Source organism: Triturus cristatus, chromosome 2_2, assembly GCF_964204655.1.
Source record: "Triturus cristatus chromosome 2_2, aTriCri1.1, whole genome shotgun sequence".
In the NCBI taxonomy this organism is placed as follows: Eukaryota; Metazoa; Chordata; class Amphibia; order Caudata; family Salamandridae; genus Triturus; species Triturus cristatus.
In genome coordinates, this window is record NC_140582.1 from 411,149,985 (window position 1) to 411,173,907 (window position 23,923).

General features: G+C 45.9%; 1 protein-coding gene across 1 annotated transcript in view; it reads right to left on the bottom strand.

Moving 5' to 3' along the window:
- The window catches only part of LOC146862305 (bifunctional heparan sulfate N-deacetylase/N-sulfotransferase 3), a 534,449-nt gene extending 511,859 nt beyond the window's left edge, over positions 1 to 22,590 (bottom strand). Inside the window, exon 1 of the mRNA XM_085641499.1 lies at positions 22,236 to 22,590. The gene's annotated coding sequence lies outside the window, so the exon portion shown is untranslated. The remainder of the gene's footprint in view (positions 1 to 22,235) is intronic.
- Positions 22,591 to 23,923: the final 1,333 nt, after the last annotated feature.

Consider the following 23,923-nt stretch of genomic DNA (forward strand, 5'->3'; position numbering starts at 1 on the left):
AGAATATTTTGAGCCCTGTACAAGCCTACAGAAAGCCGGCACAGCGGAAGAAGCTGAAAAGCGGCACGTGTCCAAGCAGATGCGAGTGATCCCAGCTTGGCAGAGTTGAAAGCATACGAATCGTTTACTGTTCTAATTGCACTCCGAAACTGGCAAATTGTGAGATTTTGGTTCCAAATATTTCATAAATTCCAGTTACACATTTTTCAGATTTCATGGTGTATTCATAACAAAACACACACAAAATTAGAAATGCCCCTCTCCCCCCTGGCTTTAAGGTAAAAACGTCAGATAGTGTTTTACGTGGAGCAAATGGTGGTTGGAAATATAGCACACATAAATGGGGGTAATAAAAATCATTTGATGGTCATTTTGTGAATTATTTTGCCCATAAATCTCTTTTGCATCTGGTTTTGCACGCCAAAATGGTTGTATACATGGTGGAAAATGTTGCACTACAGGCATAAAAGAATGAAAAGGGGAACCCTTGACAATTTTACTTAGTGCAGGGGTGGGCAAAATGTCAGATTTTTAGAAAATGGAACATATGTAAATTCTTGAAAAGTATTCGTATTATGCGAATTAAGATTGGCTCTGTCCTCTGAGTGAAAATGATATAAATGGAATACCCTAGCATCCTTAAGTCACACAAGATACCTTCTTCATGTATTTTCCATACAATTTTAAAGCCATGTGATGAGAATTGCTAGCAGTGGATGTGGCAAACATCTAGGCCCAGATTTGTTAATCTTTCACATAACACAGCAAGGCAGAGATAAACGCTGTCATATTTGAAAAGATATGGCACTGCTCAGCTCTCTCTGAACTGGCACACTTGTGACTGCCTAATGCCAGCGCGTGCACCATCGTTCAAGGGTGTCTGCATTGTGGACAGGTTTCTTTTTGTGCACAAAAACAAGATATTTCTCCTTCTTATGCCAAAGTCAGGTATGCATACCAATTGGGTGCAAATCCAGGTTTACTGAATTCAGTAATGCAGAGTTTGTGTCAAAATACATGGGCAGACGCACAAGAACACTCATGTGCCATCCATGTAACGCCCACCCGACGCTACATGTTGCCTTGCATGACATTTTTTACAAAGCCTTGCAGATCCATCTAAATTGGGCTTTGTGTGGCTTTGTAGCTCCTGAAATACCTTTTGCATTGTGGCTGCAGCAAAAAAGTGGTGCACCCATAACGCAAAATGTTAGTAAATGTGGACCCTCGTTCCCGAGTTACTACAAGACATATTCTGCACAGACTTGTCATCCACTGGTAAAACATTTGTGAACAATGCACAAACAGTAAAGCAACAAACAAAACAAAATGCTTGAAAAGCATTAAACAGGATTCAAGCATGATCACATTCCAATGGAAAAAAAATATTCGCCTGCGCATAGTATAGAAATGGGAATTATGCACAATTGTAAGGAGAGAATGAAAGCACACATGTAATTCAGATGTGTCCCTATGCAAAGAGCATGTATATATATACACACACACACACACAAATAGGCACAGGGCACATGCCAGGGTGCTGGAAGTGTGCAACCCGCTGTCACAGTAATACTGCATTGATGGTAAGCCGCATGCTAAGGTTGTGTTTATAGACACCACTTCATGAGAGAGACCCTGGTTCAAACTGTGTAGGGGACGCTTAAGATGAGCTGTTTGAGTTTTATTGTGCTTAGCCTGGCATAAGCTTGTTTTCTTTGCCCATAATATTTGTGGCAACAAATGGAGATTGACCTCGGGCCCTGGAGACTAAAACATTCCTTGAGTGAACCGTGCTTTCCCCTGACAGGAATGTGGAATTAAGTGCCATGGTTTGGCGCTATTTATAGAGCGGGATAATAAAAGATTGGAAACTCCTGTGCGCTGTTGTCCCAGTCTTACCCAAAGAATGCACTGTGGGGAAACCTGCAGCTGGCTGTAGATTAAGAGATCACATCTATTTTTATGCGTTACACATTTGCCAGGGCACAGAGAGCAAAACGTTATCCTAGAAGTGAACGCGGTGACGCGGGCGCCACTACCAAGAACCCATTCTGTGCCGGTGCAAACTGGATCTGTCTGCATGTTTTTTAAGGAATTGTTCCGTTTAGCGTCAGGGTCGGACTGAGACAGAAAATAAACCGAGGCACCAAAACAAAAGTGCCCCCAATTAGCGAATTTGATAGGTAAAAAGTGGCCCACGCTTGCATAACAGGAGAGTTTCGAACGTGTATAGACAAACTTATACGTGTTTTGAAAGCTAGGCATGCGTTTGTGCTAGATGCAGGCAATGCTTGTGCTAATATCATGGAAACCAGTGGTATAATCTGACCCACTAGACCATAAAACAGGCACATAAACAGCCCACACACTTGTCTGTGACACTAGGACTCTGAAAACTGCAAGATTGCCCTATAGCAGCGCTTAATTTGACCTCGTGGTTTCCTTTGCTCAACACTGGCACTTAATCATCAACACCAGCATTTTTCATTTAGAGTAGGCACAGGGAGATTAAGTGATTTGCCCAGATTTACAGGATGGTGAGTCAGTGCCGAGATTCAAACCTGGTTCCACACCTCTGAAGTCAGCAACTCTGGCTATTACGCCATGTCCTCTCCCCACCTTCACGGTTAGTAGTTGGTTCTATTTGAAATGGTTTTAACAGGATAAATGGTCTGGTGCAAGCTGTCTCTTGACGAGAGCCTGGCACTTATCTTTTTTTACAAATTAACCTCTGCCATGTAGGCTAGTCCGACCCTGTCTATTATGCATACACTTCCTCTGTACCTCCAAGGTAGAGTGCATGAGCAGCAGCGTTAGGATCCAGGATCACCAATTTACTGGTTCACACAAAGGTCTAAGAGTTAATGGAGGGCAAATGCTGTGCATGGCCCATGTGATGCCCCGACACATCTCAAATTCTCCAAAGAACAGACACAAAATATGCATAATCCGCTCACTTTGTTTAGCACAGCTAGTTAGTAGGGAATATCGAAGATGGCCTCCCTTACACATGGAATACAGTGAACGAGTCATTAAATAGATGGGTAACTAATAGTACAGTAATTAAGTAATAATGGCGGTAAACCACAGAATGTGATGTCACAGGAAATTCTTTGAAAGACCAATCACTTAGTTATCACAAGTACTTTGCACTTTAATGAGAATGTGTGGATTTTCTAGAGAAAGTGGTGGTACAAACGCTACTTGTTTATTTTTTAATTATTGGTTTAGTTAACAGGAGCGCTCCATGGCCCAGGGACATACAGGGACTTTATATGTAAAAGAAATCGCACCTCATAGAATCAAGAATTAGTGTGGAAACCATCAATGTCCGACTAAGGAAAGGTTGGCTCTTCCACCCAGTCCCCAGGGTCCAAAGGGGAAGAGAAAAGAAAAATATTCAATAACATTTGTTTGGAATTAGTTAAAAAAGTGCAAGAACAAGAGTTTTTGGGGGATGTTTCAGTAAATGAGACAGGGGAAGGAGCTTTTCTGATATTTATGAGTGGGGTATTCCAGGTGGTAGCATCTCTAAAAGATTGCTTCTGGCTAACACAGTTTTCAATTGGTGGACCTCCAGTTGGAGAGGGATACATAAGGCGGATTATGATGGTGAACAAAGCAAACACAAGGAGATGATGGATGGAGAGCTGAAACTTTTCAGACACTCACTCCCAGTCACAGATCTGGGTTTAATCCATCATCATTCTTTAGCTCACTCCGCCACCCCAGTTCAGACATTGCCATATGTAAATCAGTCTGACCCTGTGCCTCATGGGAACAGTCCAGCCCGAACTGCTAAGCCATGTCTTCCCTGGACCGGAAACAAGCATCCTGGGACCGGTTTCTGGCTAATCAGCCGTCATCAGCCAGGCTAGCTTGAATCCAGTGGCAAAGTGAGCAAGGGACCCACGTCTGGGCATACCCTGCCAACTTAGGGCGAACAAAGCAAACACAAGGAGATGATGGACGGAGTGCTGAAACTTTTTAGACACTCACCCCCAGTCACAGATCTGGGTTTAATCCATCATCATTCTTTAGCTCACTCCGCCACCACATTGTCATATGCAAATCAGTCTGACCCTGTGCCTCATGGGAACAGTCCAGCCCGAACTGCTAAGTCATGTCTTTCCTGGACCGGAAACAAGCATCCTGGGACCGGTTTCTGGCTAATCAGCCATCATCAGCCAGGCTAGCTTGAATCCAGTGGCAAAGTGAGCAGGTCCAGGGAAGACATGGCTTGGCAGTTCAGGCTGGACTGTTCCCATGATGCACAGGGTCAGACTGATTTGCATATGGCCATGTCTGAACTGGGGTGGCGGAGTGAGCTAAAGAATGATGATGGATTAAACCCAGATCAGTTGACTGGGGGTGAGAGCTTGCAATGTTTAACACTCTGTTCATCATCCCCTTTGGTTTTGCTTTGTTCGCCCTAAGGTGGCTTTGGTTTTGGATTATCATGGTGAAAACCTTTGGAAGCCAAGCCGTGGAGTTTGATTTGTATTCTAGTATTATAAGGAGATCAGTTCAACTCACTTAAAAATGGAGTGATGTGGTTACATTTGTGGAAGGTCTTAATAAGTCTGGTTGCGGCATAGAGTATATCTTTTGGCGGTGCAACAATAGATGGGAGAGCACTCAGAAAGACAACTCTTCTAAAATCCAGTCTGGAAATAAAGAGACTCTTTACTGAGGTTTTTAAATGGTCTTGAGAATGACCATGCTTGATTTTTTGATCGTACGGAGTAAGAAACTTGCTGTCCGCTAGAACCTTATTAGTGTGTAGGATAAATGTGAGGGCAGGATCAAAAGGGAAACCCAGAGACTTCACTCTGGGAGAAAGAAAACCAGAAAAGCATTTCAGTTTCTATAAATCCAGGAGAAGGAAATTTACTGAGGGGTCTAGAGGAAGAACTCTGTCATCTGAGGTTTTAGCAAAAGAAATTTCTTTGGCATCCATCTTTGCAGATCCTCAAGGCACGATGGTACAGTGATGCAGTGCCCTAAATGCATGTTTTCAGGTACAGTTATGAGTCACCCGCATGCAAATGTGCACAGGCATCAGGGACATGCTTAAGAGCTTCATAGCTCTATGAACAGGGCGGCAGACACTACAAGGCATCACAGCCCTTCCAGAAGTGTAGTACCCAATACTTAACACTAAGTGTCTGTGCGAGAGAAAAAACACTCCAGGAGTTGGCATAAAAGCAAAAGTAGTGCATTAAGGGTTGTGTTAGCCTGCCATGATCAATCAGGACAAGTGTAAGTCAAATAAACAAGTGTATCCTCTGTCAAGACGCCATGCGCATTATCCAGAAACTCTGAGGTAATTTCTATTCTGAAACCAGATCAGGTCAGAAATCAGACTGATAGTTTGTTAACCAATGTTCCCTGTCAATCACATGGTTCAATCGGTTGACACGTGCCTTTCTAATGCTTTTCTGAACCTTGGGAATTTCCATAAAGTACAAAAGGTTTACATTTGAATAGGACTGAAGTTGTTTTTTTCACATGTATGTTTGATATGCCAGTTAACCTATGTATATCATATATATGCAGCTCGTTTATAGTTCACACACTCGTGTGCACATTTTTCAGCAACATGCAGTTCATCTCTATGCAACTACTTCAGTCTATATTTGCAAATGAATGTGTAGGTTTAGCAATATTAATTCATTAATTGCTCTGCAATAAAACAAACAAAGGAATGGAAAGATTGCCTTAAGCACCTATGAATTGTTATGATATTAGCTTTTGTATTTATAACTTGTTAAGTGAATATTAGTGTGCTATGGAACAAATGCAGTTCTCCTTTCAGACTCTATAGGATTTATGATGATGTCATATATTTTCTTAAGGCTCTGGAGTGATATCCTGACTGTGCACGCCCCACAGAAAACATATATAATTGATCTTACAAAGGACATTTGAAAAGAAAAAAACATGTTATTGATGTGATATACATGAGTAAGTTGCAACACTTCAAACAAATAGAATGTGAGTTTGAATTGTACATTTAAATGCAACGTTTTCACTGGGTAAATCAAATGTTTGAGAGCATTTTTGAACAATGTATGCTTTAACGCAAATGCTCAGATAATAGTGAGAGATGGCTTTCAAGTACAGCCATGAAAGCTCTCCTTAACAGCGTCTACCTATATTAACTCTTTATATAACCACCTAACACGTTTTCAATCATGGCATGTCCCTTAAACATCTACACTTAAACACTGTTGGGGCTTATGGCCCACAGGTACACGCAAAGTGGCACCTATGATGCAGCCATGTGGCAGAAACACTGAGTGGTTGTCACCCATGTTTGGCAGAACCACAGAGCAGTGATCCCCAGTCCTGGTCAGAAAACCTTAGTGGGCACTGATCCACGTCCGAAACACTGAGCAGTGGTCACTGAACCACATCAGAAACACTGAGGGATGGTCACCAATGCAAGTCAAAAACACTGAGTGGTGGTCACCAATCCACGTCAAAAATACTGACTGGTGGTAATAGACTAGTCAATTTGTTGTGGAACCTAGAACTAATTGCAATACAATTTCTGTGAGTGGATTGTTATTGAAATTTTTCCGTAGAAAAGGATGGTAAAAAGTCTACCACTCTATCATGACGCATTAATCCAATATGGCGGATTTTTCAAAATGGCTGCCCATTATTTGAGATATAGGGTATAACTGTTTATATGCCCATGTGTGGTATCATTTTATATGTTTTTAGGGATGGGAAAGTCAAAAATAACATCAAAAATTGTTTTTGATGACCATAATATTAAATAATCGTGGAATATGTCAGATAGACAAAGTTTGTATAATTTTTTCGCTGACTTATATGACAAAGTGTGAAGGAACGTAAATATTACAATTAACTTTTGAAAGAAAAAGTTTGCTATTGTTTGTGTTTTGTTTTGTAACTTTGTTGTTATTGTTTTTTTTTGTTAATCAAAAATGTTTCATTTATGTGTTACAGGTTCTTGCGAGTTGCTTTGAGATACAGTGAAAATGGACGTAGAAAAGTGTTTCATTTGTGATGTGGTGTTTCAAGAAGATGACAATGTATCTGTACTCACTGAAAGAGGAGTGACTGGAATTCAAAAAACATGCAAGGAGAGAAAAATATCTAAGTTTCACGTTTGTGTTGGCCAGAAAGTTCACAAGAAATGTAGAGCGCGTTTTGTTAACTTGAAAACTCTGTTCCAGGAGAAAGAATCAGATCTCACAACTTCTCATGTCCTACGGTCGTGTGAAACCCCGTTTGATTTTAGAAAAAATTGTTTTTTCTGTGGTACTGAGTTAAGTTTATACTTCAGGGAGATGAAAAAAATGCGTGGTTTAATGCACGAACAGTTGAATTCAAATCATCAGTTTTAGAAAAATGCAACAAACGCAATGATGAATGGGCAGACAAAGTTAGGAGACGTATCCAAAATATGTCTGATTTACATGCTGCAGATGCATGCTACCACAAACAGTGTTACGTCAATTTTTATACTGGGAAATTCATTCCCGGGCAGTCTTCTTAATGGGGAGCTTTCTGTTGAGGATGTTACACATAATGCTGTTGTCGAAATTGCAACCAAACTGCTGAAGGCCAATATGAACTTACATTTTACAGGACTCCTCGACTTTGGTTGCAATATTTGCAAATGGTCAACATCCTGAAACAATCCTTAAAAGCTGAAAGAACAGGAAATTGGTATCTACATCTTGCAATGATAAAGGAGATGCTACCCTTTTTTGCAGCATGTGGCCATAATTTATATGCCAGTTCTGCACGACTGTATTATGAGAGAATGGTTGAGCTTGAATTTGAAGCTCCTGATGTATACACAGCATTTACAAATGGTCTGCATGTTGTCCGAAGAAGTGATAGGTTTTGGGGTGGCCTTTCCACTGATTTGGTAATTGAACAAGATCTGATGAAGAATATAAAAAGATTCGGCAGAATGACCCATGGAAAAGGTATGACAGAACAGCAGGAGCTTGTCTGGGTTATGTCACGTCCTATTTATGCCCATTTAAATGAATGCATGCAGGACTTTGCTTCAGTGAAGCATGCAGCAAGTGAGCAACATGTTACTATGACCAGTTCAAGAATTGAACGCGATAAAGGAGATACACAGAAAGTACTGGTATATGTAGAACAGCTCAATGTTTTTGAGCGAGACAGCAACCTGCGTAACATTGTCACGGGTGTTACTTATGGCAGTGATGTTAATCCTGAACTTGCAGAAGAAATTGGAAATAGAATTCTTAATGAGATGACGGACAAAAGAGTAACTGAGTTCTCTTGCAGAAAAAGCAACCAGGTGAAGGTAATGAAATCAGTTCACTCTTTTAAATTGAAAGAAGAAACCTTTGTTATGGATCCTGAACTATTGTTTCAGCTCTTGTTGCTTTGTGCTCAGACTAGTGGCGTGGATTTGCAGGAGGTGTTTCGTTATGAGCTTTGCTCATACCCAGCTGGTTTATTCAATAAGCATGGACTTATGAGGGAAACTGGGAAGTCCCAGCTTGCCAATTATATTAAAGAGCAAGTACCAGCCGTTGCTAACATGCCCGAAAATATGCAGTTCGTCATTGATGGTGGGTGGTTACTACATCGCCTTCCTTGGAGTCCGAATCAGACATTCCATGAGCTGCTTTGTGCCTATGAGAGATATGTGCTAACAAAGTATGGCCAGGCAATAATAGTATTCGACGGATATGGAGATACGTTTTCTACAAAATCAGAAGCCCATCTAAAAAGAAATAGAGGTATTGTAGGACCTAAAGTAAATTTCATAACTTCTACCTCCATTGCCATCCAGAAACAATTATTTCTGAGTAATAATGAAAATAAACAAGCCTTCATTGATCAATTATCGAAAAAGTTACAAGAAGCTGGGTGTAAAACAAAGCAAGCTCATAGTGATGCAGACTCCATGGTCGTTTTGGAGGCTATTGAGTCGGCCAAAACTCATCCTACAGCCATTGTTGGCGAGGACACCGATCTTCTCATACTACTCCTTCATCATTTTCAAGAAACCCAATTTGATATTTTCCTTTGCCCAGAACCTAAGAAATCTTCCAAAAACATAACTGTGTATGATATCAGGAAATTAGCAAAAGCTTTAGGTAATGACGTCTGCTCTCACATCTTATTTGCTCACGCCGTATTAGGATGTGATACCATTTGGATTAGGAAAACGTGACTCCATAAAGTTGCTAAGAAAATCAGGCAGCTTCAAAGAAAGTGCTGCCGTATTCCGAACTTCACAAAAATCAACAAAAGAAATTGAAAATGCTGATCTTAATGCTATTATAGAGTTGTATGGAGGAATAACAGGAGACAGCACACTACATGATATGAGACTTCGAACTTTCACTTCAAAGGCAACAAAATCAACAATACATGTGAAACAGGAAGTCTTGCCTCCTACAGAGGATGCCTGCAAATTTCATTCACTCAGAGTATATCATCAGGTGCATTAGTGGATGGGTATTCATATGGATCCATTACAGTGGGGATTTGAGGTGAAAGATGGAAGATTGGCTCCCATTAGAATGAGTCAAGCACCAGCACCAGACCATTTATTAAAATTTGTGAAATGTGGCTGTAGCAAGAGTCAATGTGCGACTCTGCAATGTCGCACGGATTGTCGAGGAATAAGCTGTTTCATTTCCATGGAAGTGGACATGGACGATGATTGAAATCATACTATTTGTAAACTGAGGAGTGCTGTTTGAATTTATCTCTGAAACAATTTTCATTTGTCAGTGTTATATTGAGACGTGCTATATTATCTAGTTGAAATTTGTTTATCCTTTTCAATGATGTTAAAAAAATGTAAATAAAAAATAATGTCAAAACTATGTTTGGCATATTAACATATGATTATCATTGTTTATTGTATTAATCCCAATTTGATGTTATAGTCATCAGAAACAATTTTTGATGTTATTTTTGACTTTCCCGTCCCTAAAAACATATAAAATGATACCACACATGGGCATATAAACAGTTATACCCTATATCTCAAATAATGGGCAGCCATTTTGAAAAATCCGCCATATTGGATTAACGCGTCATGATAGAGTGGTAGACTTTTCACCATCGTTTTCTATGGAAAAATTTCAATAACAATCCACTCACAGAAATTGTATTGCAATTAGTTCTAGGTTAGCCCATTTTTTGAACTAATTTGACTAGACTATAACTGATCCACGTCCGAAACACTGAGGGTGGTCACCAATCCACATCAGTAACACTGAGCGATGGTCACTGATCCATGTCAGAAACACTGAGCGATGGTCACTGATCCATGTCAGAAACACAGCACTGGTGGCCGACCTTTGGCTGAAACACTGTGCAATGGTTGCCACTCCATGTCAGAAGCACTGAGGGTGGTCACCAATCCACATCAGAAACACTGGGCGCTGGTCACTGCTTCGTGTTTCTGAGCTGTGATGTCTATGGCGGGCACCCCCATTTCCTGAGTTACAGGTTAGTGCACGCTCTGGTGACAGCCCAATTTCTCCTAAGTGGGAGCGTGGCTCCTTCTATGCTTGTGTGCAGGTGCATGTTGAGTTCATGTTGCGGACAATGGCTATTTAAGGGACAGGTCTGATCGTGTCTAGAAAGGAAGGAGACTCAGGGCTAAAAAATGTCCCATGGCGAAGACGCTTGGATACGCTAACATTTAAAGCATAATGTAAGCTGTAACAGTGCCTGCAGCCTTTATCTTGGGGAGAATTAGCTTTAGCGCGCTGCAGTCTAGGAACAGGTGAATTCAACTTCCGGAGGAGATTTTGTGATGCTTCTGCACGTGTTAAGAATCAGTGGTACAGCTTTTAGACACAGATATTGTCCAGCTCTGTGGAGTCTGCTAATATTGCATCTTGGCCTTTGAAATGCGCTCATTAAACCATTAGCATGGCCTGGTCATGGGCAATTGTATCATTGCACACACAGATCATCTCCCGGTCTGGTCTGTGGTATTCTGCACCAAAACAACATGGACACCGTCTGTGCAACGTGACCCCAAGCATCCTAGCTGGGGATTCTAGGCTCCACCCGAGCCCTGCGAGGCTTGGAGATGCAAGACTAGAGGTACCTAGAGAGGCACACATCGCCCAGACCACATAGCAAAAGTATAACGACGCTGTTAACACACAATTATCTGCGCCCCTTCAGCTTCCTAATGCCTCTAAATGCCCACAATGCTTTCTACTGTGGTGCTTGCATGACCGCCCCAACAGGAAGCGCATCTACTGCCATAGGACTAAGCCTGGGTGAAGCACTACGCTACGCTCGCGTAGCTTGCGAAGTTCGCGCTACTTCGCACTACGCGAACTGCACGTAGCACAGTGCGAACACGCGTAGCATAGTGTTGCGTAGTGCTGCGGTAATTTTTTGCTTGCTCGCGGTCCTCAACGTCAAGTTGGCGACCGCGAGCAAGCAAAATGACATCCCGGCGAGACTTTTTCCTTGTTCGCGATCAGCAACATCAAGTTGGCGATCGCGAGCATGGAAAATAAACCTCCCGGCGAGATTCCCAATGCGAGGATGTCAGGTTTCTCATTGCGAGGGGTCGCGTATGCTCGCGACTGCTCGCGATGAGAAACTACCAGTTTGCGTTGAGAAAGCTGCCGCTCGAGTAAAAATCTACTCGAGCAGCAGAAAACTACAGCTCGCACTGTGCAAGATGCCATTTTCAATGATTGCACAGTGCCGGTTGCTTGTCCGCACTGTGCAATCATTGAAAACAACATCTTGCACAGTGCGAACATGTTACTACGCAGTTCGCGAAGTGCTACGCGTAGCTCGCGTAGTGCGAACTTCACTTTACGTAGCTTCGCGAAGTGCTACTTCGCGAACTACGCCCACCCTTACATAGGACATGTCTGCTGGACTTGGAAGCGCTTTGCTCTGTGATGTTACACACTCTCACCTGACCTGTGTGATCTCCGGGCCAGACCTAGAGCCACGCCTTGGCTCCTGACTCATGCTCTGGGTCTGAAGAGCTGTAGCACTCGTAGAGGAAAGGGGGTAGTGAAAGGTGTTGCGCGCTCCTTCAGGTACGCAGTATGGCCTTGCCAGCATGCCGCAGAGACACACACCAGGCACAAGATATAGTCTCAGCCGAAGGTCACGTGCAACCTAGGGCCTGTTTATTTATCCCCTAAGACCGAGCCCGGTCATGAGGGTTGGTGCAATGCAACATTGTAGGGTACCGGCCAGGTGGCCCTCTACATAACTCTGTTTTTTTAGATGCAAAGTTAGCAGGAGAGGAACATTAAAAACGAGAGGGATAGGAACATAAGAACAAAAGTAAATCACATATTTATACTATTTTAGTGCTGCAGTCTTTAGCAAGGAGCCGGCAGGTGCATTGCTAACTCCGCACACAAAGTCTTTCAGCCTTTGGCTGGGTGCTGGGTTGGGTCAGAGCAGGTACCGTTGACTTTCGGAGAGTTCTCTCTGCAGTTCCCCTGTTGTGTTCTCCGGAGACCTCGCTGACTCCCTTGCCATCGATGGACCCTTGGGGCTCTCTCTGTTTGCACCAGCTCCATCTAGCCTAGAGGCGGGCACTCGGCCTGCGTGAATGTCTGCAGTGGCTTCCCCGGGCATGCCTACCGAGTCATCACCTTTCTCTTGAGATGAGTGATCGACAGTCGGGGTACCTTGGGCCGCTTTGAACCAGGACACATTTCTCACCACAGTGTGTTGGCCTCTTTGCACTGTGATCATGGTGCCGTCCACAAGAGTGACTGCCCACACCTCAAGTTCATAGTGCGTGCAAAATTTCCAGCCTGGGTGACGATCTTTAAGGACAACATTGGATCCTACGTGCAAGGTGGAAGCTTTGGCCCCTCGGGTTGCGGTCACCAGGGCAGGGCAGCACCCACTTGGGTCTTCAGGGATTGGATATCATGCCGAGCGCTTTAGCAGGAGTGAGGCTGGCGTGCATCCAGTTGTTGAGTGTGATGTTTGCCAGTATGCGAGCAGAAGTCGATGCAAACATGCCTCAGGATCTTGGTACTGGTCCTCGCCAATTCTGAGGGCCTGGTTGAGGGTCCTCATGAACCGCTCTACCTCGCCATTGGTTTGAGGCCACTGCGGAGTGATGTGGCGGTGTTGAATGGCTTTCCTCTTCAGGAAATCTTGGAACTCCTGCCCTTGGAAGGGTGGCTCATTGTAATTTTATTTTGTCCCGCAGCTCGCACATGGCAAAGGATCTTTCCAGGGCTGGCTGCACATGGGTGAATGCCGTGGATGGCACCAGCTCTACCACCAGGAATTTGGAGAAAGAGTCCATAACGACCATGGTGTGCCGTCCGTCTGGGAAGCTCCAGAAGTTGACACTTATCTTCATCCAGGGCGTGTGGCACGGGTCTTCAGTTATTATCGGGACTGGAGCGGGATTGCCTCCGGTGATGGAGCACGGGTGGCAGCGTCGGACTTCCGCGTCCACCATGTCATCCATGCTGGGGAACCACACCTTTGCTCTCAGTCTGGCCTTTATCTTGGCCTTTGACTTGGCAGTGCCTTGATGGGCAAGCTCTACCATCCGCTGGCAGAGGTTCTTTGCCACCACAATTCGCTGTCCCCTTAGGATTAGTCTGGATCCACTGATGCTGAATTCATGTCGCACTATCCAGGATTGGCATCTGGAATTCTGGTCCTCAGCATTTAGCAGAGAGATTCCATCCAGGAACCGATGCCACTGCCCCTTTTCCAGGGCCTCCTTCACCCTCTTCAAGGTGTCATCCTCGTCCGTGGCGCTGCAGAGATTTTCTTTGATTACGGCCACGGGGCAGGCACTGTCGTCCACCATGTTTATGAAGGCCTTAGTGCAGGCGGCATCATCCTGCGGCAACTGACCATCCTTCGCTGTGGGGTGCTGAGACTGAAAGTCAGCGGGGTTATCTGCCCCAGGTCTGTACAGCAGTTGAAAGGCGTATGCTTGCAACTGAACTGCCCATCTCCCGGTTCTTGGGGGGGACCAGGCGTGCAGATCAGCTGAACAGCGGCAGAAGGGGTTTGTGGTCAGTTATCACCCTGAAGGGATGACCACACAGGTACAGATGGAAATGTTGGCACGCCCATTTTATGGCCAAGGCCTCCCTCTCTATTTGAGAGTAGCTGGCTTCCGTCGGGGTTAGCAGGTTCCCTTGGTGTCTTCTTGTAGGAGGACCGCCCCGAGCACGACCAGGCTGGCGTCGACCACGAGCTCAGTCATCCTCTTAGGATAGAAATATGCTATGGTCGTCTGATCTAGCAAGGCTTTCTTGATGTTTTAAAATACCGCTTCCTCTCCGGGTGTCCACTCCCAAAGCGTGCCAGTCTTCGTCAGTTGCCTGAGGGGCTCCGCTATGGTGGCGAGATTCTGGATGAACCTCCTACAGTATGTCGCCATCCCAAGGATGCTCTTTATTTCTGTGGGATTCTGTGGGGATGGGAGCACTCCTGATGGCTTCGGCTTTGCGTGGGTCGACACAGAGTCCGTCACGTGAAATGACGTACCCAAAGAAGTCTTTCGACCCTTGGTGGAAAGGACACTTCTTCTTATGGAGCGTGAGTCCACAGTCAGCCAACCTCTGTAGGGTCACCCTCAGCTGGACATGGTGTTCTTCGAGGCTTTGTGAGTATATAAGGATGTCATCGCTTAGGTTGATGACTCACACTAGGCCAGAGAGGGCTTCCTTGATGGCGTCTGAAACACCTCAGTGACGGATGACATGACAAAGCTGAGACGTGTATACCTCCGGAGGCCTACATGCGTGGAGAACGTGGTGATATACCGGCTTTCTGGCGCCAGCTCCAACTGGTGGTATCCAGAGTTCAGGTCGAGTTTAGAGAACCATTGTGCCCCGTTCAAGTCTGCCTCGATATCATCCATCTTCGGGGTCACGTGTCTCTCTCTTCAGATGGCCTGATTGGGAAACCTTATGTTGACACACAGTCAAATGGCGCTAGGTTGCTTTGGCTTTGGTGCCTCTACCAGCGTGGAGACTCACGGTGTGGGCCCCAACACCTTGTTTATGACTACCAGGTCCTCGAGATCTTGTAGCTCTTTTTCCACCACTGGGTGAAGATGAAAGGGGATGCGCCGGTGCCGGAGTGCCCTCGGCTGGACCACCTTGTTGATGTGTAGCTCTACTCGGTGTCCTCAGAGCTTGCCCAACCCTCGGAAGAACTGGGGGAATTCACTCATCATGTCCTCAGCATGGGTTTCATGAACTTGCTTGGCAAAGAATACCAGCTCCAGATCTTCTGCCATGTGAAACCCCAGCAGCGTCCCTTTCTTCCCTTCTGTCTCGTGGAACATCGTTGTCACTGAATACTTGGAGCTCGAGACTTCGACCTCCATCATCCTGTGGAGTGGCAGGTGTTCCGTGCCTCCGTACATGCAGATCTTGGCTGTACTAGGCGTTATGCATGGTTTGGGTGACAGCCGTTTGTACTGGTCGAAGTCCATCACGTTTACCGATGCACCCGTGTCTATTAGGGCTTGGACTGAGATTCTGTTGACCTTGATGTTGCACATCGGGGGTGGGCGTCTTTTCTTTCCCGGCCTTCCTGGGAATGATATGATGAACGTGTCGTTGTCATCTTCATAGTAGGCGGCAGCGCCTTGTTCTGGGGGTGCTGCGGGCTTGTCGTGTTCTTCAAGCGTGAGGTGTTGCAGGGTCATCGACCACCCTCTGGATGCGCCTCCGCGTGTGCGCCTTCCTCTGCTACGGCAGACACTGACATAGTGATTGGCTTTGCCCCACTTTGAGCAGGTTAGCTCCCTCGCTGGACACCTATCTTGCTCTTTGTGGTCGAAACCGCAATGCCCACACTTGCTACTTGGCCGGTTTCTGGTGCCTCTCCTCTGGCCAGGGGTGGGTCACCTCTGCACGACTTCCACTGTCACTTCTTTGACCTGGACTACCTTTTCTTTTGCGTTGACACGGCCGGAGTGTTCTGAACTCAGATGGCCTCCATTTTGTCCACCCGCTTGTCTGACAGTTCATGGGAGCGGGCTAGGACCAGGATAACATCCAAGGATATTCCTGGTTGTCAGAGCATCTGGCATTGCAGCGCGACAGACTTGCATCCCTGAATTATTTGCACCCTGATCTCTTCATTTTGGTCGATGCCTGTGCACATTCTTGCCAACTTCCGGAGCCGGGCGTAGAACATGTTGACTGTCCCCGCATCGGTTTGCCTGGCTTGGCGCAGCTTGAAGCGCTCGTAGTCCAGGTTCATTTGTGGGTCAAAGTTTCTGTCAAGGGCCGCAATGGCAGCATCGTACTCGTGGGCTGCTCCGGTATTGGGCAGTGTCTCAAACAGCTCGTAGAGCTCGTCCCCTCCGAAGTGCATCAACAGGGAGCGTTTTACCGTCCGATATGTTTCTCAGGTCCCTGTAAAATAGTGATTGAGGCGACCTACCCAGAGCCTCCATCTGGGCGCCGCTGTGGCAGGGTTATCAAGCTGGCTGAACTGGGATATGGGTGTCGCTGATGCATGTGAGTGTGGCGCAGTTGGTGCTTAGGCCTGTGGTGGCGGAAGGTCTCCCATGCCACGCTGCGGGTGAGCTTCTCCTGATGTGGCTGCACTACTCTGCGCCAGGCGTGGAGTGGCCTTGCAATTCTACCCCCTTGGGGTGGTATGCCCTCTCCCTTCTTGTGCCTTGATGAGTCCCTTGGCTTTGAGACTGACCTTTCTTGCTTTCTGTGAGGTGTTGGTCTTTTGCTGTGTGCTTCCCTTCAATGTTCTTCTTTCTTTCTTTCTTTTTCTTCTCTGTGCCCAATTGTGTTCTTGTTCGTTATCTTATCCTGTGTTTCTTTTGGCAGGTCCTGCACCCCAGCATGCCGATTGTTGATTCTGGAGAGCGTGCTCTGGGCATTGCTGGGCCTCGGATCAGGCGGGTAGGGAAATCCCTGAGTTGCAGGCCTCAGAGCACCGCCCTCGCGTAGCGTGTTACACACGGGTGGGCTCTTGTGGAGAGTGGTGCTGGCATCGAGCCCTGCCGCTTGGATGCAGATCACCACCACTGCTGCCTGTGCTTATGCTGGCGGATGCACGTAGCCTTCTCTCGTGCCCCGAAATACTGCCGCAACAGCGACAGGCTACTCAGGAGAGGGCACGGGCTGCACGGAACCCCCTGGGTGGAAATGGCGACACGCTGGCTTCCGATACTGCCTTTCCAGTGCAGGAGAAGACGCGGGGATCCGTTCAGCCCTCGTAGCCAATGTGGCGCATTCCTTCAGGTACGCAGTATGGCCTTGCCAGCACGCAAAAGGGAGACACACCAGGCACAAGGTATAGTCTCAGCCGAACGTCGCAGGCAACCTGGGGGCTGTTTATTTATGCCCTCGGACCGAGTAAGGTCACGAGGGGTGGTTCAATGCAACATTGTAGGGTACCGGGCAGGTAGCCCTCTACATAAGCCATCAAATGTCTTCCACAAGATACTGTGCACAGTGCACACTTCTCCCGTCCAGAGGACTCCTGCTTCAACAACACACTTGCAGGGCGCTTGCTAATATGATCAGTCACTCAAAAATAAACTTAGGTGCCGTAGCCTACAGGAATAATCAGTCACTGCAAAGGAACGTTTGAGTGACAAAGCAATGAACGTGTGTTCGCCTGTAGCTATGTCTATGTGTATATATATATATATATTGATATACGCAAGTAAGTGTGCATGCCTGCAAGCATATGCCGGTATGTAGGCACATTGTATGCTTGCATGACTGCATATATGAACGCCTGTATGAATATATTTGCGAAAACATGTATATATGTATATTTCTATGAATGCACTTCTGTTATTAAATGCACACATACATATGATGTGTATTAGTGCAATTAAACTTTTCATATGTACTTATACGGGCCGAGCTGATGCCATCCTTTGCACAAAAAATGACTATATCCGTTCAGCTAGGTATCTGCCATTTTGGGGATTCTCAGTATCTATGGGCAGCAAATAATATCCATGCCTGCCATCTTTTCTCGTATTATCGTGCACTAGTAGGTCCACGTGGGCACCCTTCCTCCCCGGAACCGCAACAAATCACCGAGGAAGCTATTTCTAGAGCTTACACCGTGACCCTAAGCGCTCCTGGGCACCCCCAGTGATAGCAGCCCAGAGCCCTGAAGCACTCAGAATATAAACCATGCACTCGTGGTGATGCCACAGACTGGTGAAGGTGGAAGACCAGGGGAAGACCCCAGACCGGCAGAAACCAGTCGCCAGTCTTACCATCGAGCATGCCTCTTCGGCTACCGCTTCTTGTCTGTGGCAACCATTTCACAAACCCAGACAAATATATTTTGCTGCAAATGGAAGCACGGTCGAAAAACAGAGGTGTAACTGGTGGGAAACTGGTGCTGGGTCTTGCTACGTAATCTTTAGAGTTGTACTGCTCGTGTTAAGGCGGCTGGGGAACCTCTTAAAAAACAAGCACAGGCAAAGACAAGAGGTTTGACTTTAATGTACTAGCGCATGAAAATACAGCCATGTAAAAATGCTGTTTGAATGAACTGCCTGCACAGATCCTGTTTAGCATATTAAAGTGAGGCCTACTGGCTCTGCCCATGCTCTTGGAGCTGGGGAGTAGTATCAAGGGAGTATTGATTTATATATAAAATACATAAAGGAAATACAGAACAAGTGTGATGACGATTGGGTGCAATTTTTAGATGTAAAACAGTCCCTCATGCAGTTCAATGGAAGGAAATACATCATAGAGGTCAGAATGATGTACCAAACAGCCAACAGCATGAGACGAGAGAGTATTGCAGTGGGCCTTGGGATCATCTTAATGTCATGATCAATTTCGGAATAATGTCATGTTCCAATTCTTGCTTCGTTATTTCCTTTTTTTCTCATTTCCTTTGTTCCTTCGTTCATCCCTTCTCTTCTTCCTATATTAGCACATTTGTAAGTTAATTTCTTTTAATCTTCTTACTTTACTTGTTGACTTACTGACAAACTTTGCTTTGTTTCTCTCTTCCTTCTTTCATGTCTTTTCTCCTATCTTAACCTTGACATTCCTTTCTTCTTTTCTTTAACCCTCCCACACTCATTTCTTACTTCCTTGCCTCTTCTCCTCCTCTCTTCCCCGTCCTACCTTCCCTCTCCCAGTCCCTTCTCCCTTCCCCCTTTTATTCCACCCTTTCTTTTCCCTTCGTTCATTCATTCATTCATTTTCCCTCCCCCTCTTTTCTGCCACTCTGCTCCTCTGCCCATTTCACCGACATGTTTTCACACTATCGCTTGCTGTGCATGTCCCCGTGAACGTCCTTTCTACGAGCGTGACAGCATTCCCAGCTACTGTGACACAGACAAGTCTTTAACCTAGAGGCTGTGAGCCTACCAGGCACGGTTCTAGTGGGTGGGCCAGGCCCACCCAAACATGACCTTTGGCCCTCCCAGTCAGCAGAAGTGTCCTGAGGATGGCCAAACATTGTGATGCTTTTTTCACTTTGTTTACTTTAATTATCAATCTGAGGCAGCGTTGCCACCTTTCAAAAAGAAAATACTGGCTATTTGTTGTAGTTTTGCACGTGCTTGGACATAATACTAAATAGAACTATAAATAAAATTGTACAATGACTTCTCTGTCTGTTGTTACTCTATTTAATAGTCAGGAATCTTTGCATCTCTAGAATCTGTTGAAAAGTGTTATTCATTTATATTTGCTGTTTGAATTAGGTACAGATAAGGACTAAAAAATCCTGCTTTAGGTGGTTTTGCTAATCTGTTTACCAGCTGAGACATTAAAATACCGGTGGTGCCAGTGGAAAATCGGCCAGGTGGCAGCCCTAGTCTGCTTTCTAAAGCTGCACTTGACATATCACGACTCTCTCAAGCAGTGTGACATGTCGAGAGTTCACCAACAATCATGCACGGGTCTGAACGGGTCAATGGAGCGGGTAGCTTGGCACCACGAGAGAAAAACAGGGACTGCTCGGGGCCAACATAAGAAGCAATAGAAACCCACCCACAGCTATATGTATATCCATAGCACTCCTCTCCACGTACAGCATCATGCCTCAGCCTAGCTTGGGTCTCTCAGAAGGAGCTCTGGGGTGGCTAGTCACCTTGAGGGGTGCCCACAGCTCACAACATGTCCCTGCGGCCGCCTGCAGTGAAGCGAGGACCTGCAATGCCCCCCTGACTGCACGCATGCCACAGACTTCAAAAGAAGAGCAGACCCTGTTGAGTGTGGGGAGGGGCCATGACTCGCAAGAGGCGAAGGCTCAAGAGATTTAGGATGCCCCCGCCCCCCCCCCCCCCAACAACTGTAACAAGGAGCATATGATACTCTGGGCATCTGCAGATCATGCATGACATGCTATTTGTTTCTTGTGTATTTGTATAACAAAATATATTCAACCGAAATCAGGACGCAAGGTATCACATTTCTGCTTTAAGCTAAACAATATAGTGTTATGGGACTACTATGAGGGTTGATTCCCGGCGTGGAGTAATTTTCACAAGAAAACTGGGAAGCAGGTAAAGCTGTTTTACTCATGCCAGCTTTGCTATACTGTGGTAATAATCGCACATTTGATTTTTGCTACTGTAGTAACAAATGTGAGTGTTTGTATACATATAAAGGAGTAGACAGAATAAAAATAACATCAAAATACAATCAGGAAATCATCACGGTCTCTTCAGGTAAGCAGGCATGCATAAAACTCAGAAATGTGCATGGCAACAGTTATTTGATTGGGGTAACGCACCTTTCGATTTGTAAGAGCGACAGAAAGGCTTTCAAATGCCAAGCACAGCATCCACACACTCACGTTAACCACACCGTCCTAGGGTCCTGCTTAAAATTGGCCGCTAAAAGGGACTGCATGGGTGATAACGTCACACTGCTTATTTTTGTCCTGGGACAGCTATAGGGCTTACTCCATAAGGAGCACACGCCGCGTTATCAGGCTCAACCCTTAATTGGCACCAAGGGTGCCTTGGTTCGTATGGCCACCAGAGGTCAGCAGTGCCACACACTCCAAGCAGAAACCTGATTAGATTGGGCCGTAAGCGTGGAGCGGCCAGCAACTGCTTCAGCTAATAAATTCAATGTTACAGATCAGGGTTGTGTTAATGGGGCCGCGATGTGCACTTTGTGCGGGAAGCCCTAATGTGCGAGCCAGACCTTTTGCAGATAGGGTGTTTTCTTCGATGACAGTTAAATTGCAAGGCAGAAACAGTAATTATCCAATTAGTCCATCTTTGGTACGTGATGCTCATGTACCCCAAAAGTAAATGTTCTGGGTGCACAAAATATGAACGTTATACAGGGCACGGGGACTTTATTTCAGGGTACAGTACTCCCTTATGCATAGGGTTACCAGCTAACAAGTCGCCCACACCCTAGTAAGGGCCACTTCACGCAAATAATGCATTAAGTCGTTCCTACATGATCAAATACCCGTACAGATTTTATTGGTGGACTCTTGTGTGAATGCCATGCTACTTACATATAACAGTTTCTATAACAGTGAACACCTGCTACCTGCTCCTAAACTAAATTTTTGTACAGGAGGCTGATTCATAGAATTGCGCCATTTGCGCAAGATCAATCAGTTTGTTTAAATGGAAATGTACTAAAGCATTTTATCATAGATACGGGATTGAGAAAACTCTTTGATGCGTTAGGCTCCCTGTCCCTTAGTACTGCCGTCGACAGCATGAGATCCACTCTCGCCCTCCTGTCCGTTTCCACACACCACTGCCCACTGTGCATGTACATTGTTAATAGAAGCCTATCAAACAGCCCCCTCCTCCCCTGCATGAAGCTGACTGGCGGCGCTGGCCTTCCCACGCGTGGCCGCGCCGTGGGAGAGTTGGAAACTTGTCTACAATGTCAATCGGCGCTGATGCCAGTCATTATTGTGAGTAAATGCCAAGAAGACGGAACCCAAAGCTTAAAAACGAATAAGAGAACGAACGCGTATTTTTCAAGGGTAACAAAGCGCACTGGCCAGGTGAGCAAATGAATCATATGTGGAGGGACGCGGGCATGTTAGGTGTAAGTTGTGAACCCATTTCTCAGGGTTTAACGTGTACTCTGGAGGGGGATGGGGCTGGTGGGAGTGTGTTTCGGTAAACATAACATACCGAGTAAAATGCGATTCATGTCTAAAGATGTGTCCTCTACCCCTCTCTGTCCCTTCCCAGAAGTAACCCAATAGATTCATCAGACTGGCACAGCGGCGACTCAGGGTACCTTAGGGTGACGCGCTGCCTCCACATATTAGCCGCCCCTCTTGTTGCAGGTCCTTGCTGGCCCTCGGCAGGGCGATGGAGCCAGTCTGTATCCCAGAAGAAGCAGAAACTTTCACCAGACCTCCTAAACTCCTGCAACCAGGGGTTGCCCCTAGTTCCCGGCAGTGTCAGATCTCCCAAACCAAGCACCGGGGACAGAAGGGATGCAGCGGCGAGAAGAAGGGGCAGCAGATCCGGGCGGGCAGCTCCAGCCGCGGGCAGGTGGGACAGGGAGCAGCTCGCGGCCGAGTCGCTGTCCTTGGTGCCAACAGAGCTGCTGCTGGGCGGGCTGAGCGGCGCTTATAGCAGCGGGAGAGACGGAGGAAGCTTCAGCCGCCGGAGCCTCCTCCGCTCCTCCTCCTCCTGCCCCCGCTCCTCCCCAGCCCTGATGGGATGGGAGGAAGCGCAGCCAGAGAGGGCGGTAATTGGCCAGCAGAGCCCGGCCCTCGTCCAATGGTTTCCTCAGAGTCCGCACGGGTGTCAGGGGTGTCTGCTGCTTCTCTGCTTGTCCCAAGCGGGCCGGTGGTCTGCACTGAAGTCGCGCATGTTGTGTCTGCTCGCTTTTCCCCTCTCAGGTGTCCGTCATTAAACTTGAGGCGGAGCAAGACAAGTGTCTGAATCCAAACACACAGAAACAAACGCATTTTCATGGGAAGAAGTAGCCCCGGATAACGTGTTGCACAAAAGGAGAATTATTCACATCTATAAACAGTCTCATATTTATGTGAACATATCACTGTTTTCACTTTTGTATCTTGACGTGCCTTGTGAAAAAGATGTAGTTATACATTGCCTTTGACGCTTTCCCTGCTCAGAGAAGATTGACCATTGATAGGATACCACCCGGTGGTGAAAAGTACGACTTTTAGACTTGTTCACACTGAGAACCGCTCAACCCTTTCTGATTCGCTTTTGTGCTCGTCCCGGGATGAACCGAGAGTGGTGCTGTCTTTAGACAGACGTTGGCGCTCCCCACTGGACTCGTCTCAAATCTAAGGCATCAATCATTGAAATTTGAAGTAGCAGAAATGTAGAACACAGGGCACAAGTCCTAAAAAACAGAAGTGGGGGGGACTAACCAAGTTAGGCAGTATGCAAGTGACACCATTTCGCATGACATCACAGCGCGGCATCGTGGTGCTGCGTCACAGAAAGTGTCATCACAACCCATGACTTCACTGGAAGTGACATCACAAGAAGTGACATCAGATCTTAAAATCTCATACATTTTTTCGCAGGTCTATCTGGAGTACTTTTGAGCTCTTTACGAGATTTAACAAATGGGATTTTACGTTGGGGTTATGCCAAAAAAGTGACACATTCCCAACACAAAATATGAGCCTCAACCTATATATTTATTTTTCAGAAACTCTGCCACAAAGAAAATGGCAAAAAGGAGAAACGTGGCAGTAAATCTGTTCTGCTTAATTGGTTGCAAAGTCCACATTTTAAAATATCTCAAGGCTATGAAAAAATAAAATAATGGTATGTAAAGTGTTATTTGTGTAGATACTGGGACACACCAGCACATTTGACATTCTTACAGTGCATGCATACCTCATATATACAGGGATTGAAGAAAGTAAAAAGCACTCCTCTCTGAAGTATTTGTGAAGAGATAACAAGCTGCGGGCCTTTGCTTCCCCTCTC